Source organism: Onychostoma macrolepis, chromosome 24, assembly GCF_012432095.1.
Source record: "Onychostoma macrolepis isolate SWU-2019 chromosome 24, ASM1243209v1, whole genome shotgun sequence".
NCBI classification, from domain to species: Eukaryota; Metazoa; Chordata; class Actinopteri; order Cypriniformes; family Cyprinidae; genus Onychostoma; species Onychostoma macrolepis.
In genome coordinates this window covers 23,848,244-23,862,596 of record NC_081178.1, presented here as the reverse complement: position 1 = coordinate 23,862,596, position 14,353 = coordinate 23,848,244, and the positions used below count along the sequence as shown (strand labels likewise).

Here is a 14,353-nt window from a genome sequence, read left to right as displayed (position 1 = left end):
AGCTTCAGCAGATTTTTGAGTTCTCTCAACTTGTCGTTTTAAGTTTATACAACAAATATTTGAGAATCTCCCACAAAAATAAGTTGAGCAAACTCAAAAATCTGCTGAAGACATCTATCTATCCATCTATCTATCTATGTTACTTTTGTGCTATGTAGCCTATAGGTTTTATTGTTTTACCTAAGTTCCAGACTTTCAATCTTAAAATATGAAAACATATGATGGAGACACATGACTGAAATATGACAAGAGAGATGTGAAGAACCCAAAGAAAATCAAAATAAATAACAGTTGTGAACAGAACATTTCTATTGACAGTCAGTAGTTAAGTCATCATTTTGTAAATTTGTTAAGTGTGAAAATATTTGCAAGCTATTATGTAAGCTATGGTTAGCCTTAATTAAAATAAGCCACAAATGTCAATAAACTAAATAAATATGAGATATGATGCAAATAACATTTGTCGTCCTAAAACTCAATTTGTTCATCATTTTTTTCTCAACTAAGTTTTTTAGTCAAAAAGTACACTTAAGAAAAAAAAAAAAAAAAAATGGTCAATTTGAATTGGACATTGTATGACTTTATTATGCCACCCTATTGTATGTATTGTTACCTGGTACACTTTATTCAGTATATTGAAAGAGAATAAAGTGTTCATTTATTTTTCTGTCATAAACAAAGTCATTTACCCATTTTGGCATTATAAGTGTTGACATTTAAATCTAAATAAGTCTTAGTCATAATACCATGTTAAATTAATAGTGTGAATCAATGAACTGGCATCTACAGGTGGGACTAACTATGATGGTTGGATTGTCAATCTCGTTCAAACCAGGCAATAACTTGGGCTCCACACGATGTAATAACCAAAGAGAATTGCCAAACGAAACCAAACAAACAAAGCTCAGCTAAAACACAGAGAGGCAGAGACACAGACTGGGCGCGAGATTCAATCAATACCGTGTGATCCAGCTGTCAGTCAAACCCTTTTATACTTTCAGTCCATGGCCAGAGTTTTCACGCTTTCAAAAACTCACCCATTGTTGAGAGAATCTCTCTAGCTTGAGTGTGTTTAATTAAAGCGATTATTAGGAGATTTTTTTTTGTTGTTGTTGTTGTTGTTTTTTGTTTTACAGCTACAGCAATGGCAAATGCAAAATAACCAACTACACATTTTCTGGGGTAAACAAACAAGAACAACAAAACAGTAGCATTTAGTAGATATTTAAGGAATCAAGGCTTCATTGCTAGCCACTAACTGTAGCAAAGGAAATATTTTTCCCAATCACTTGACTTCATCCTCAGTAGCCAATGATCTGTGTCTTTGCATCTCCGACACAATGATATGATCTATTACTGCTCACTCACAATGCCTCAGGCATCCATTTTAATTATGGTAATGCTAAAGTGCAACCTTCATAGTACATTACCACAGTGGCATCGAAATAATAGGAAAAAGGTTCATAATGGTGAACGTCTTTTTATTATTTGGTAAATAATGGCTGCTTGTTCAAACTTTCCATCATGGTCGGTGTTTGGAATTTGATTGTAACCTCAGGTCCTGTTCTCTATTATGCCTCATTGGAACCTAATATTGCTTTGCATTGTGTTTTAAATTGAAATATGACAGCACCACTGAAAGGACACATTTTTAAGGAGCGGTTTCATTAGCTTCTATTCTACATTTTTACATTTCGCTTTTCAATTATGTGAAGAGGCCTATTGTCGTCCATCGTGCAGTGTTCGGTTTGAGCAAATTCATTGTGCCAACCACCTTCTTTCCAAAGCATTTGGTTACAGACAATTGGAAAATGACAGATGTCGCAATGCAAAGAAGATTTGTCAGTAAATTTGTAGCAGTTAATGAAATAGTTTAACCAAAACTGAAAATTCGAAAAACCCATATGCTGTTATTTTGCCTGTAGAACACAAAATGAGAAATTTGTAATGACCTTTCTGCAGCTGTAATCCATTCAACGGTTTAAAGTGACAGCTCTCAAGCTCCAAAGAGGACAGGGGAAAAAAGCATTAAAAAGGAATCATAAAATGGTTTAACTTCCATAAAAATCTTCCATATGATGCGATGTTACAAGTCTTCTAAAACTGTATGGGCTACTAATATAACTGGCAATTTCTTGAATTTGTATGATTTCATTTGTACGAAAATATTTGGAAAAAAAGAAGCCAGAAGGTCCGCCCCTAAATGCGAGGTGGGAATACGCAGACAGTAAATGTAGATAGAAACGATAGCAAATGTACAAATGAGGTCATGCAAATTCATATGAAATAACTCCAAACTCGCTTCATAACATCAGTTGAGTGCTGGAAATAACTTCCTTTTCTTATCTGATGTGGAGTCTTATCATAGAATGAGGCGGACAACACTTTTTTATAGTATTCCATAAAATGTACAGCATCTGTAATCCATGCCGTGTCGAATAGCATTGTATCATAAATAGATTTTATTCTAATGAAGATACCAAAGATGGCTTGAACACAGATAAACCATATATTGCCACAGTAGTTTGCTTATTGTCTTTGTGTTTGATCAGTCAAAGCGTTTCTATTTTCTTTTTATTCAGTAATAGCAATATATGACTTAGTCTATATTAGGGATTTCCCAGAAAGTCATAAGTTCTGTTACTTCTATGATGCATATTTCTGCGTGAGGGCCCTCTCTGGCTTCCGGTATGAATGAAACAGGTATCCTATCAAATTTAAAAACTCCAGTATCGTGACTACACTAACTATAGCAGTAACTCCATACCAACAGAAAACAATGTTGTCTTTATTATAAGCACGCCCTGCAGTTGTCTCGTCTGCCACTTTAAATGCTTGAGCTCATTAAAGTTGGGCGGATTCTGATTGGCTGTCAGTGTTTTTAGCATTCATCAGCTGGAAAACAACAACAAAAAAAAACAAAAAAAACCCCAAACGGTTCTGAAAGTGATTCAAACGATTCTGTTCCTTTGTCTTATCGTTAAATTTGAGTAGTGAACTTCCCTATTCTCGCAGAATTAGAAGGAATATTAAAACGTTATAATTATTATCCTTGTGTGTGAACAGCACTGTAGCCACCAATTCACCAAAACACAATTGCTATGAAAAAGGTTGTATTCCATGGCAAAAAAAAAAATGCATGTGGGTCTGAGGGTCTCAGAAGTTCAAGGCATGGTGTGATACCTACTCTAGGTGTTCTAGGCGACAAATCTTTACTTTGTTCCCAAACCCTACAGGGAACATTGGTCAAAAAGCCGTCACATGTTCCTACAGGAGCCAAAATGAAAAGCATGCTGGTCAGGGAAGACCATGGGTAATGGGGAAATGGTTAAATGTGAACACATACCTGTTAAAAGTGTCCCAGCGTGAGGTGAACATCCATTTGAGAGGCAAAAGAAAAACAGAAGGAAAGAAAAAGATGATTAAAAACATTATAGTGAACAGACATCAGTTGTTACTCCTGACATACTGCTGCAATGTCTTTCACATAACCTTTCACCCAATAACACAAAAGAAAGCGAGGAAGAGAGGTTGCTGATTGACAGCTTGAGCAGGCCATCAGTAGATTTCATTCCAGATTGCAGTGTTATCTTCAGAGATAGGTAGAGGTTATCACTGACCGCCTGCTCTGCATTCTGAAGCACGTTAACTGTCGCATCACCCACCACATTACGAAAAGGAAGCCACGCTGAGAATGCCGGATACGTCATAACAGCGAACGTTATGCTTTGAGAACACTGTAGGTTAAAGCTAGAGTTTTCAATGTTTGTGACCTGAAATTAAATTTTCACCACCTGTGCTAGAGAAGAAAAGAGCAAAGAAAGTGAATTTTGGGCTAGTTCACTTTATACTTGGGTATATTCATAAATCATAAAATCTTGACTGCAAAATATTATTAAAAAGTTTAAGTTCATTGAACATGTAGCAACAGCAAGGCATGTTGTCACACTATATTTGGAAAGTTATGCCAAAGCATAGACTATTATAGGCTTTTCAGCTTTTCAACATTCAAGACAAGTGAAACCAATATGAAACAAAATATTAATGAAATGACAAAAAAAAGTAAATGTTTTTGAAATAAGTGTATTATACTCACCAAGACTACATTTATTTGATCAAAAAAAAAAAAAAAAAAAAAAAAAAGGTAAAAACAGTAATATTATTTACAATTTAAAGTAACTGTTTTATATTTGAGTATATTTTGAAATGTAATTTACTTCTGTGATGCAAAGCTGAATTTTTCAGCATTATTACTCTGTTCATTATAGAATCATTATAGACACTGAAGACTAAAGTAACATTTAGGCTATTTGAAATAAAAATCTTTTGTAACAATGCAAAAGTATTTTCGGTCGCTTTTGATCAATTTAATGCAGCCTTGTTGAATAAAATAGCATTCATTTCCTACTTACCCCAAAATAGTGTTCAGTGTCACTGCTAGAAATGTGTAATTGGACTCAAAATCTTAGTTACTAAGATACTGCTACCCATGTGACATCTTGCCCCGGTCTCCCTTATATTCATCCTCTCTTTTCCTGACTCATTTGTAATTGGGCAGGATAAAGAGCCTGCTGACAGCAGCATTATCAGTTATTTACTCCTGATGGTGACTGTACTTGACTGGCAGTATCTGTAGCAATCATCACAGGTCATTCAGCCCGGAGTAAATGGCTCTTTTAAATTCTGTATATCACATGCCTATTTTCCAGGGAGTTGCAGTGTCATCAGATTAAAGAGGCGCTAAATGCTAACTTACCGCGCCGCCAAGGTTCACAGACTGCAAATGTTCCTTGCTAACATGTTTTCGGAAATTAGTCGTATTATAAACATAAGCACTTTAAATGCACATACATTAGCATGTATGTTTCCTGCAATGAATGCGCCATTTGAATAGATTTGCAGTGAATGTATTTAGGTTTTCTACATCAAAGCTACTATTTTGGCTCAAGATACACATATATACAGACATGGTAGGGTTAAATATCTGATTAAAAGATAAAAAGTAGAACCACAATAATAAATCACATAATACTCCGGGAAAGTATGTACATGCAGTATTAGTGTATTTGACATTTGTATGGCAAAACAAGCTTTGCATAAAACCCACACATACCCATTCAAACTCAGCTGGCCTGGATGATGTTTCAGTTACTAGAAAGCATGATAGAGAGCATACTTCCAGGCATGGTGATGTTGGCAGAGGTTCACAGGGATCATCCCATAGCAGGATGTGGATTACATTCGCATTAACATGTGGCTTTGGCTGCACGCTGGGTCGTACCCTGTGCTGCCCACACAAGAGTCGACTCATCTGTCTGGGGCAGGACTCTGCTGATCCAGGGCCACGAAGGTGAAAACTGTAGCCCTCCGGCCACACTCATCTCTCACTTAATTCCTGGATTCACTGATTGAATCCCAGCTTTAGCCTTTATAGACAGAAACTGAATTCATTCTAGTATCCATTCTTCATACTGTATACAAATTTAAAAAGCAAATGTAACTAGTGAAAAACATATTGCTTTGTTTTATTAAATTATTATTATTTTAAAGTAATATTTTGGTTCAAACCAAGTTAACTAGTTTTGTGTAAAGTTATATCAAATTTTACAATGCTTAAAACACTAAAACAACAATAAAAAAATCTATAAGAACTTTACAGCTCAAATAATACAGTTTTTAAAGTTTATCTGACATAGGCTTATTGAAAAAGCATGTATCGATCTATACATTTGCAAAAATCCAAAAACATAAAACTCACTGCAGTTTCCAGCTGAAATAAACAAGTGTTAGTAAAACACTGTTTTACAATGTTTATACTTTTCACACAAATTATGATTACAGAGGCAGATAATGAATCACTACATACTTATTATTGTGCAAGGAACCATTCAAAAATATATTTTGACCTCTAAACATCATTATCATAGTGTATAGTTTGTAAACTAATGCATTTTGATGTTTGCATCATATCCAGTTCCATATACAGTATATGACTTTTCTGACATAGAAATCTTGCTAGGTAGCGCACCTGGTACAGCATTGTGCTTGCTAACCAAAGCGCTCTGGTATGAGTTTAATGAAATACAAGTAAAAATAAAAGAGCTCAAAGAATTGTGGAAGCAAACTAAGATGGCATGGCTGCTATAGCAAATGTTTTTATTTAGGGTTAGGTTTATTGTAAACATTAAGTTAATTTCTAACACAATAGAGCATTAAACCATTGCAAAAAACAACACTATTTTGCAGAAATGTTGCAACATTTTTTCTAATAAGCCTATCGATAAAAGCTTAATTTTTCTGCTTTTATATCCTGAATGTAAATACTTCACAGTAATCTAGGTTTTGTATTTATTTAAGACTTATTTATTTAAAATAATTTTGTTGGTGTTGTAATCGACAATATGCCAAAAATGCTATCGATTGAGCTTAAGCCATTGAACTTAGAATATTCCTTCATAGATGGTAGCTTTTAGGAATGGAATAGAATAGAATAGAATATAATTATTGCTCTTTCCTAAACCCCAACCAGACTTTTACTAGCATTTCTCAAACATGGTGGTATAATTGATGTATCTGTTGCTGCAGGCAGACTTCGAAAGAGAGGCCTGATGTACTCTCTTTTCTTTTTTCTAGCCCCATCCCTCTTTCACCACCTGCCACATGTTGCTACGCCAGATCTCCCTTCATCGAGACGAGCGATTCCAGCGAATGAAAGACGACTCGCACTCTCTTATTCAGTCATCCATCAGACAGCATCTGACTCACACACATGCGTGACTGTGCAATTAAGACCAAACGCCACGGAAAAGCATAAATCAGTCACAGCAACAGAGTGTGCGAGGAAGAGGCTTGCTGTTTATTCAACTTCATTACAAGCAAATACTTACTGATGTAAATGTACATTGTTGTCTATAAGAGGTCAGGCAGAGAAATATCGCATTGACAGCCTGTTAAATATGATATCCGTCGCCTACAAATAACGCCATGCTTATCGTAAAATTACAGCTTTGGGCATTGGAGATGTTTTCCTGTAGGTGGTAGAATCTTTAAGAGAGCTGCTAAAGAACATGCAGACAACATTCTTTCCATATTGTAATGTTGTTTGCTTTCTGCTTAATTAAACTTTCATTAATTAACATCCTGTCACCTAATGTTTAATCGTAATTGCAAGACAATCCAGCAGCTCTTATGAGGAATAATAATACAATGTTGAATAATGTTCTCTGTTTGTAGATGGCATCTGTATAGTGCGCTCATTTGCTCAAACACGGCTGACCTACTGAAGGGCCTCCAGTCTTGTAAGATTCACTTCCAATCATAAACTACGTGTTGGCGAACTCTTTTCTCATCCTGACCCTTAACCTTTTCTTCCCACCTGCTCAACTTCCACATCCAGTCCACAAGCCTGCATGCTGCCTCTAGTGGTCCATTTCCAGAGTTACACGCTCCTGCTAGCTGGCAAGTGTTGGATCCTGCTGAAAAAGCCCAACAACGGGCACCATTCAGTCACTGCCAGGCTGAATGACCCAGTACATGGCTCAGCTGTACACTAGCATATCAATTCCCCCTAAAAACAATGAACCCAAGCCGACTGACTAACAGACAAACAAAGCGACAAGTGAGGAAAAAGTCACACATAGATGCCTGTCAACAATGCCTAATTGGCAACACATTTGTTTGTCATTTGCTGAACTTTAACGCTTTCCATAAACCCAACAGTCTAATTAGAACTTGATGGTTACATGAAAATGTGTCATTATTTTCTGAGGAAACGCCACAGACATGCGCACAGCGTTTGGCGTCGGGCTAATTAAATCTATTTTGTCTATGCACGGCAAATGAACCTTGATGAGCAATGTGATCTCATTAAATGACAGCACGACAAATCCAGTGCTGTGCCGTGGTGCATTGGGTGCAATGTTTTCCTGACAACAGACCTCAACGGTACCGTCGCCCAAACAGCTGGGAGCTGGCAGACCATAGAAGTTGTGTTTTTCAGCTTTCACTCATTCACTGACTCATCCATGACCATTTCGATCAATGTGTAACTAACTTTTTCAGCACAGCACTGATTTCATCAACTGAATTACTGACTTTTAATTTTTTTTTTGAAAATAGTCTAATGAACTGAAAATGTTCATAGACTAAGGGTGGAGATGAAAAATACAATTGACAATAATTAAATTGTTTTATTGAAAACATTTTAATAAATTATATATGTATGTTTTTACCTTTTTTGAATAAGATCAAATATAGATGCACATTTTAAAATGACAAATTTTAATTTGACAAATACTTAAACTTTTTTTTACATTTTTTTTTTTAATGGTTACAATTTGGCTTGTTACAGTAAAATGGACAAAACCATGACGGCATAAAATTATTTTAAGAAAAACTTTCTGCATAAATTCAAAGGACATTTTCTACACAACTCAAAGACTATGACTATGACTAAAATAAAACAAACAAACAAAAAAAAAAAAAAAGTATTCGAGAGTGCGTGTTCTGTGAATAAATAATAACATCATAGTATCTTACAGGAGCCACAGCCTAGAATTTAATGCATGTGCTTAGACAAATTGAGCAGTGATGCTTATGCAACCATTCCAAGTTCATTTCCTGTCCTTTGTCCACAATCTGAATCAATATTTTTGCATTTCAAGAATTTGCTCTTTAGTTGGTGGAATTCAGTCACAGAATAGTCGGTAAGTTGGCATAATGCATTACCCTGCTTAAACTTCCTGCCATAAAATTTTGGTTTCATAGACTACTTCACTTTCCTAAAGAAAACAGAACAAAGTGGGAATATGACTGACAAAGCACCAGAGTCAAAAGTAACTTCTGTTCATGTCTCGCACAGGCGTGTAATAAATCATCCACACAATCACTGACCTGCGCTCTGACAAACTGGAAATGAAAGTCTTTTCCCTCCTGACAAATAATGTTTTCTCTGCCCTCAGGCTTTCTATCGGCACTGCGTATAACATGGGGGAGGTGACGGCATCAGGCCCGTTTCCTGACATCAACGGCAGAAATATGAAGATCGACTGATCTTAAACCTTGACTCTTCATCCGAACCAAACTAAACCTTTGAAATCATAAAAGGGAAAAAACACATTTCTCCTAATCCACACTGACTTGGACATCTAAACAGTATATTTTCTAATGTGGCGTCTTATTTTGCACAGCTGGGACAAACTATGAGTTTGTGTTTAGCGTTGCTTCTCTTCTGAGCAACTTCAAAGGCCTCGTCAGCGACACGGTGAGAAACGTTCACCCTGAGACAAAGTGGTCTTAAGCACTGATCTGCCACTGTTTTCTTTACGATTAGCATGGTGGCGGAGCAAAATGTCATTTAGTCAAACAGCGCTCCGACGGATTTGCTGCACTGTTTGTCTTCTTAAACCTACAAGTGAAGAAATGGCAAATGAACCGAAAGCCCATGAATAAAACAAGAGAGAGGTAGAAGAGGTTCTGCCACCTTTCGGGGATCTGACCGCCAGGAATCTATGGAAATTTTGATTTAAGCAGACAGCAGCAATAGGCAGTCGCCTGAATCGTTTTTGCCCAAGAAGGCAGGCTTTCAGCACTTTGTCTTCACTAAAAGATATTAACAGCAGTCTAGTTCTCTCTCCCTGGTTTCGGCATCCGACAACCACGAACAGTCGTTCTTCTGTCAACCTGTCTCCTGCACAGTTATTTCTGCCTTTTTCAGACAGTGATATTCAGACTGAACAAGCTAAACATCTTTACCACTGCAATGAAACGAGTCAAGTCTGCGTGGTTCTACGTGGTTCTGTCTGAGGAACACTCTCAAGTCAATTTTAGCTGAAATGTCTGTTTGAATGCAGGTGAAGGATTAAAAAGAGAGATAAGAGAAAAGTTGAGTTTCAAAACTTTGCAAACTGTCTCGCTGTCGAATGCCTACACAGATGGGGCGTTCACCCTGACAGCGATTTACAATGACAATGCGAACAAGTCATTCATTTACAACGACGGTTGCTGATTTGAGACTACATGAGTGACGGGTTGTGATGTGATAAAGTTTAGAAGAGATAAACTTTATGCAAATCTGCTGCGATGATGACTACCGATGGGAACAGAGACATTGACGTTTACATGATTTTTTTAGACTTAATTTTGTTGAATGCAACAGTCAAGTACCAATGCCTAATACAAACCAACAGTATTGAGACTTGGTGAACTCCAAAGTTAGCATGTTGGGTAAAAGGGATTGGTTTTGATGATGTGTCTTTAGTTAGTAAAAGTATTAAAATTAGAACATCTAGTAGCAACCAACGCAACTTAATGATCTCTAGCAACATTAGCATGTGGCTAACAAAACCCAAAGTTTACTCCAGTTTGACACGAACACTTGTTTTCTATGCATACAGCCAAACACTTAAACTTTCAAACAGAGCTGGTTTTAGCTGGATAATCAACTGGTGCTTAACAAGCAAAATAATTGGACAAATAATTATTTTCTCCTAAACCAGACTGAAAGACTGGCTAAAACTATCCAACTAGGTTTTGCTTTGCTTACTCTGCAAATAATACATGCAGTTCTGCCTTCTATGTTGTCCAAAACAAGGTTATCTTAGAAGACAACATAATGTTGCTGTTAACATAACTTAAAATCCACAGCATCATGGTAGGCAGCTCACTAGGTTTTCGTAGAGAGCTAATGCGTCATAATAATAATAATTTAAAAAAAAAAATGCAATGACAGGTGGAAATCAAACCACACCTTTGCCATTTAAGAACAACCCTCAAGAAAGCTATAATTCTGTGAATTGCGAAGTCTAAGAAGTCAAAGAGAGGTGATTAACATTGCCTTAACAAATAGGGGTCATTAGCCCAGCAGATTGTCCGTGACATTTCAACCACACATGCACCACCACAAATACTAATAGCTACGTTTCTGTCCGCATCCATCTCCGACAGCTCCATCATATTATCAGCAGACTGCAGCAGGCGGGAGCGTGTCACATATCCAACGTGCGAGCCAAGACTGCCGAGAGACAGGGGAAAAATTTTTTTTTTACGTTTTCACTCAAAACAAACCCGCAAGCATATTGATTGCTTGATCGCAGGTGGTTAAGTCTTTAGACTGTCTATGTGGGAGCCTAAGTAATACAGATACTGTAGAGAACCAAGGTATCAGGATATCCATCTATTGGGTTCGCACCCCTGTCCCTTCCCAGCATCCCCTTCTTTGAAGAGGTAAAGCAATAAAGCTCATTTACAGTAAACAGGAGCAATGGGACATCTTTGTTGTGCCATCGGTGGACATTAATTAGTCATTCACTGTTTGTCCACATGCATAATTCAGAGGGGGAGGTGGCATTTGCAAGGTGTGCGAGCTGTGGGGGTTTTTGTTCATTATTCTTTCATCTTTTTTTTTTTTTTGGCAAAGCTCATTTCGTACGTGTCTTCATGAATGCACTGCTGATCTTCCACTCCGTGCTGTGATCCACCTGTTCACATTCAACTTCCTTGCAAAAACCTCTATTTGCAATTTTATCTGTTTAAAAATAAGTGTTTTAGTCTTAAGCAGAGACATTAGACTGGCCTGTAGACTTCATCTTAGTCCAAAAGTTGAAAGCCTAAGTCTAAGGATTTATTACTAACCCTAAATTTAACCTTTGACTTTGAACTTTATAATCAAACTGTACACTCTAAAGTCTTAGATTTAGACTACAATTCCACATAAAATTTTCATTTAGACTTTAAAGCCTAGGTAAGGTGCAAGTATAAAGTTTGGGCAATGCACTTCTACTTAAACCTTAATATTTGTACTTTAGTAGTAGTTGTAGTTTAGACTAGGTGTCTTTGGATACAAGACCTTGGACTTGAGACAATTATATGATCTAAGCTTAAGACACAGACACAGATTTAAGACTTTGGACTCTTTAACTGTAGACTAAATCCAAGACTTTAGACTTTACAATTACATTTAAATTTTACATTTACACTTTACCCTTACACCTTACCTACGCTTTAAAGTTCGGACAATACATTTCTACTTAAACCTTATATTTTGCACTTTATACTTTAGACAAATTATCTTTGTATATAAGACTTTGGATTTAAGACAAGAATATGGTCTAGGCTTAAGACAGACTTGGACTTAGATTTAGGACTTTGGAATTTTTACTTGCACTTAAAACTTATATCATGGTTTTAGACTTTGATAATGCCAAAACTACCAAAGTTCACGTCTTTTTAGCTAGAAACAAATTATGCATGCATTTCACAAATGATTATATATCGGCCATTCAGTCCAAGCAGCAGGTACTTGCAGTGCTCTGAATGAGAGAGTCTATAGTACGACTTCTCTACTCCGCTCCCCAGAAATGTATTTTGTGCATGAGTGAATTAGGTGATCATTTTTTATCTTACACGCGCTAAGGCTTCTGGAGTCCGCTGCAAGGAAATTGGAGGGGAAAAGAAGTTTAACATTTATCGCATGCCGAGGTTAATCTCTTGAAATGGTGGGATTTTGTCAGAGGGAAGAGGAAAATCCTCAATGCACTCCAGCAGAATTACAGTCATATTTCAGAGCATTTTTTTACCTCCGTCTCTCCTTCTCACCTCATCCTCCTTACAAAGTATCAAATCGTCATTATTTTTCTACTTTAAAAACACACAATCTAAAATGTCTTGGCCCAGATTTATCCAACTAGCCTGCTACTTAGGTAAAACAATTAGTGACAGCTAATGGAGTGGCAAGCGTCTAATAGAGGTGCCTATTTTTTTAATATTTATTTTAGTATAAACCTCTGCTGTCCATCTACTGAAGAATCAACAAGGGAGGTCATCATTTATGGAGGCCCAAAATACCTGCCTATGATTAGACTGTCACCATGCTACGTTCGTGCAATAAGAACTCCCACAGATATTGCAACCTAGTCTAAAACTCTAGAGGAGACACATGTGAGATTACTCAGGAGAAATTCTGAGACGTTCTCAAAACAAAAGTCTCAACTTGTTCTTTATTCAGTACATTTGCTGTCTTGAAATCAATTGAGATTACGATGTTAAAGAGATCTCATTTGTAGTTTTTGATTCTTGTGGGTTTGACCTTAAACTGCCACATCCGAGCATCTGTTCTTATTCACCTTTGTGGCCCTTTCTTTGTCCCTCTTTTTCACAACCTGACAAAAGCAGGTGCCTAAAGGCATCTGGTAGAAATGTACCATGCTCAGAGCAAATCACTTCTTGCAGCTGTCAAAAGCAAGTCACACGTCTGTGTGCATCAATGCAGGTCTATTCACACTGAATCTGAAAGGCAGATCCAGAGCAGAATCAAACAAACCGGTGTGGCTTTAAGCTTCATTTCACAGTAAGATCTGTCTTTCACTACAAGATAGAATTGAGTCCAGTGCATCAGAGCTACACTGAAATATGCCTTGGCATTAGCATTGTACAGTTTAATAATTATATGCATGTAACAGTTAGCACATACAGTTACTTCCTGGAGTGTATGCTAGTTGGCATGACTGTCATCTCTGCTGTGATTCAGTACTGTCATGTTTACTTGTTTGCATTTGATGTAGCATGTACATGTAAAGCACTTGGTTTTAAATTTTAACTGTAGTTTGTTCTTTGATGCTACATTTAAAGTTATCATTTTTAAATGTACTACATTTCAACTCTATTGTAAATGTGTGATTACAAATATTTAAATACATGATATACAAGTATCAACATAAATGACATTAAAGTATATATTTTAGTTTGTAAACTAACAATGCTTTTCAGTAAATTCAACAGTACACTAATTATATTTCAAAGACAATAGAAGTAATTCTAAAAAAACCCAAAAACAAACGCATGCACATAATATGTACTTAAACATGTAATTACTGTAAGTGTAAACTACTATAAGTAAAACATTCAGTAAGTATATTTTTAAGGTATATTAAGATGATTTTAAAAGTGTGCTAAAGTGCACTTTTTCATAAGACAATATTTCTTCCATCACTGATACTTGCATATAATGAATTTACTGTAATTAACTACTAGTAAAATATCACTAAATGTATGCTACCTATAAGTCCAACAACACCCAACATTTTTTTTATTTTGGATGAGTTTTTCCAGTAATAAATTCCAGCTTAAAAATAACTTGTTCTAAATATTGTATGACCTCATTGTAAGTCATTTTGTGCACTTTTTATCTCGGAGCACAGTTTAGCAAGCTGTTAGCAAGTGTTTGTGTGTTCGTCTTGCATTTGGTCTTATAATTTGACCTGGTTGTGTCAGTAGGGTCAGAGGGGGTTGTGTCACAAAGTCGGGGTCTGGGCTTCAACTTATTGCTCACCACAAGACCAGCACAACAGAATTCAAA

At 36.5% G+C, this 14,353-nt stretch overlaps 1 protein-coding gene across 2 annotated transcripts in view; it reads right to left on the bottom strand.

The window, feature by feature from the left end:
- adarb2 (adenosine deaminase RNA specific B2 (inactive)) overlaps positions 1 to 14,353 on the bottom strand; it is a 182,238-nt gene that overhangs the window by 109,054 nt on the left and 58,831 nt on the right. Inside the window, exon 2 of one of the 2 annotated variants that reach the window (XM_058766024.1) lies at positions 3,188 to 3,267. The exons of the other annotated variant lie outside the window; for it this stretch is intronic. The gene's annotated coding sequence lies outside the window, so the exon portion shown is untranslated. The remainder of the gene's footprint in view (positions 1 to 3,187; positions 3,268 to 14,353) is intronic. 2 annotated transcript variants of the gene reach the window in all.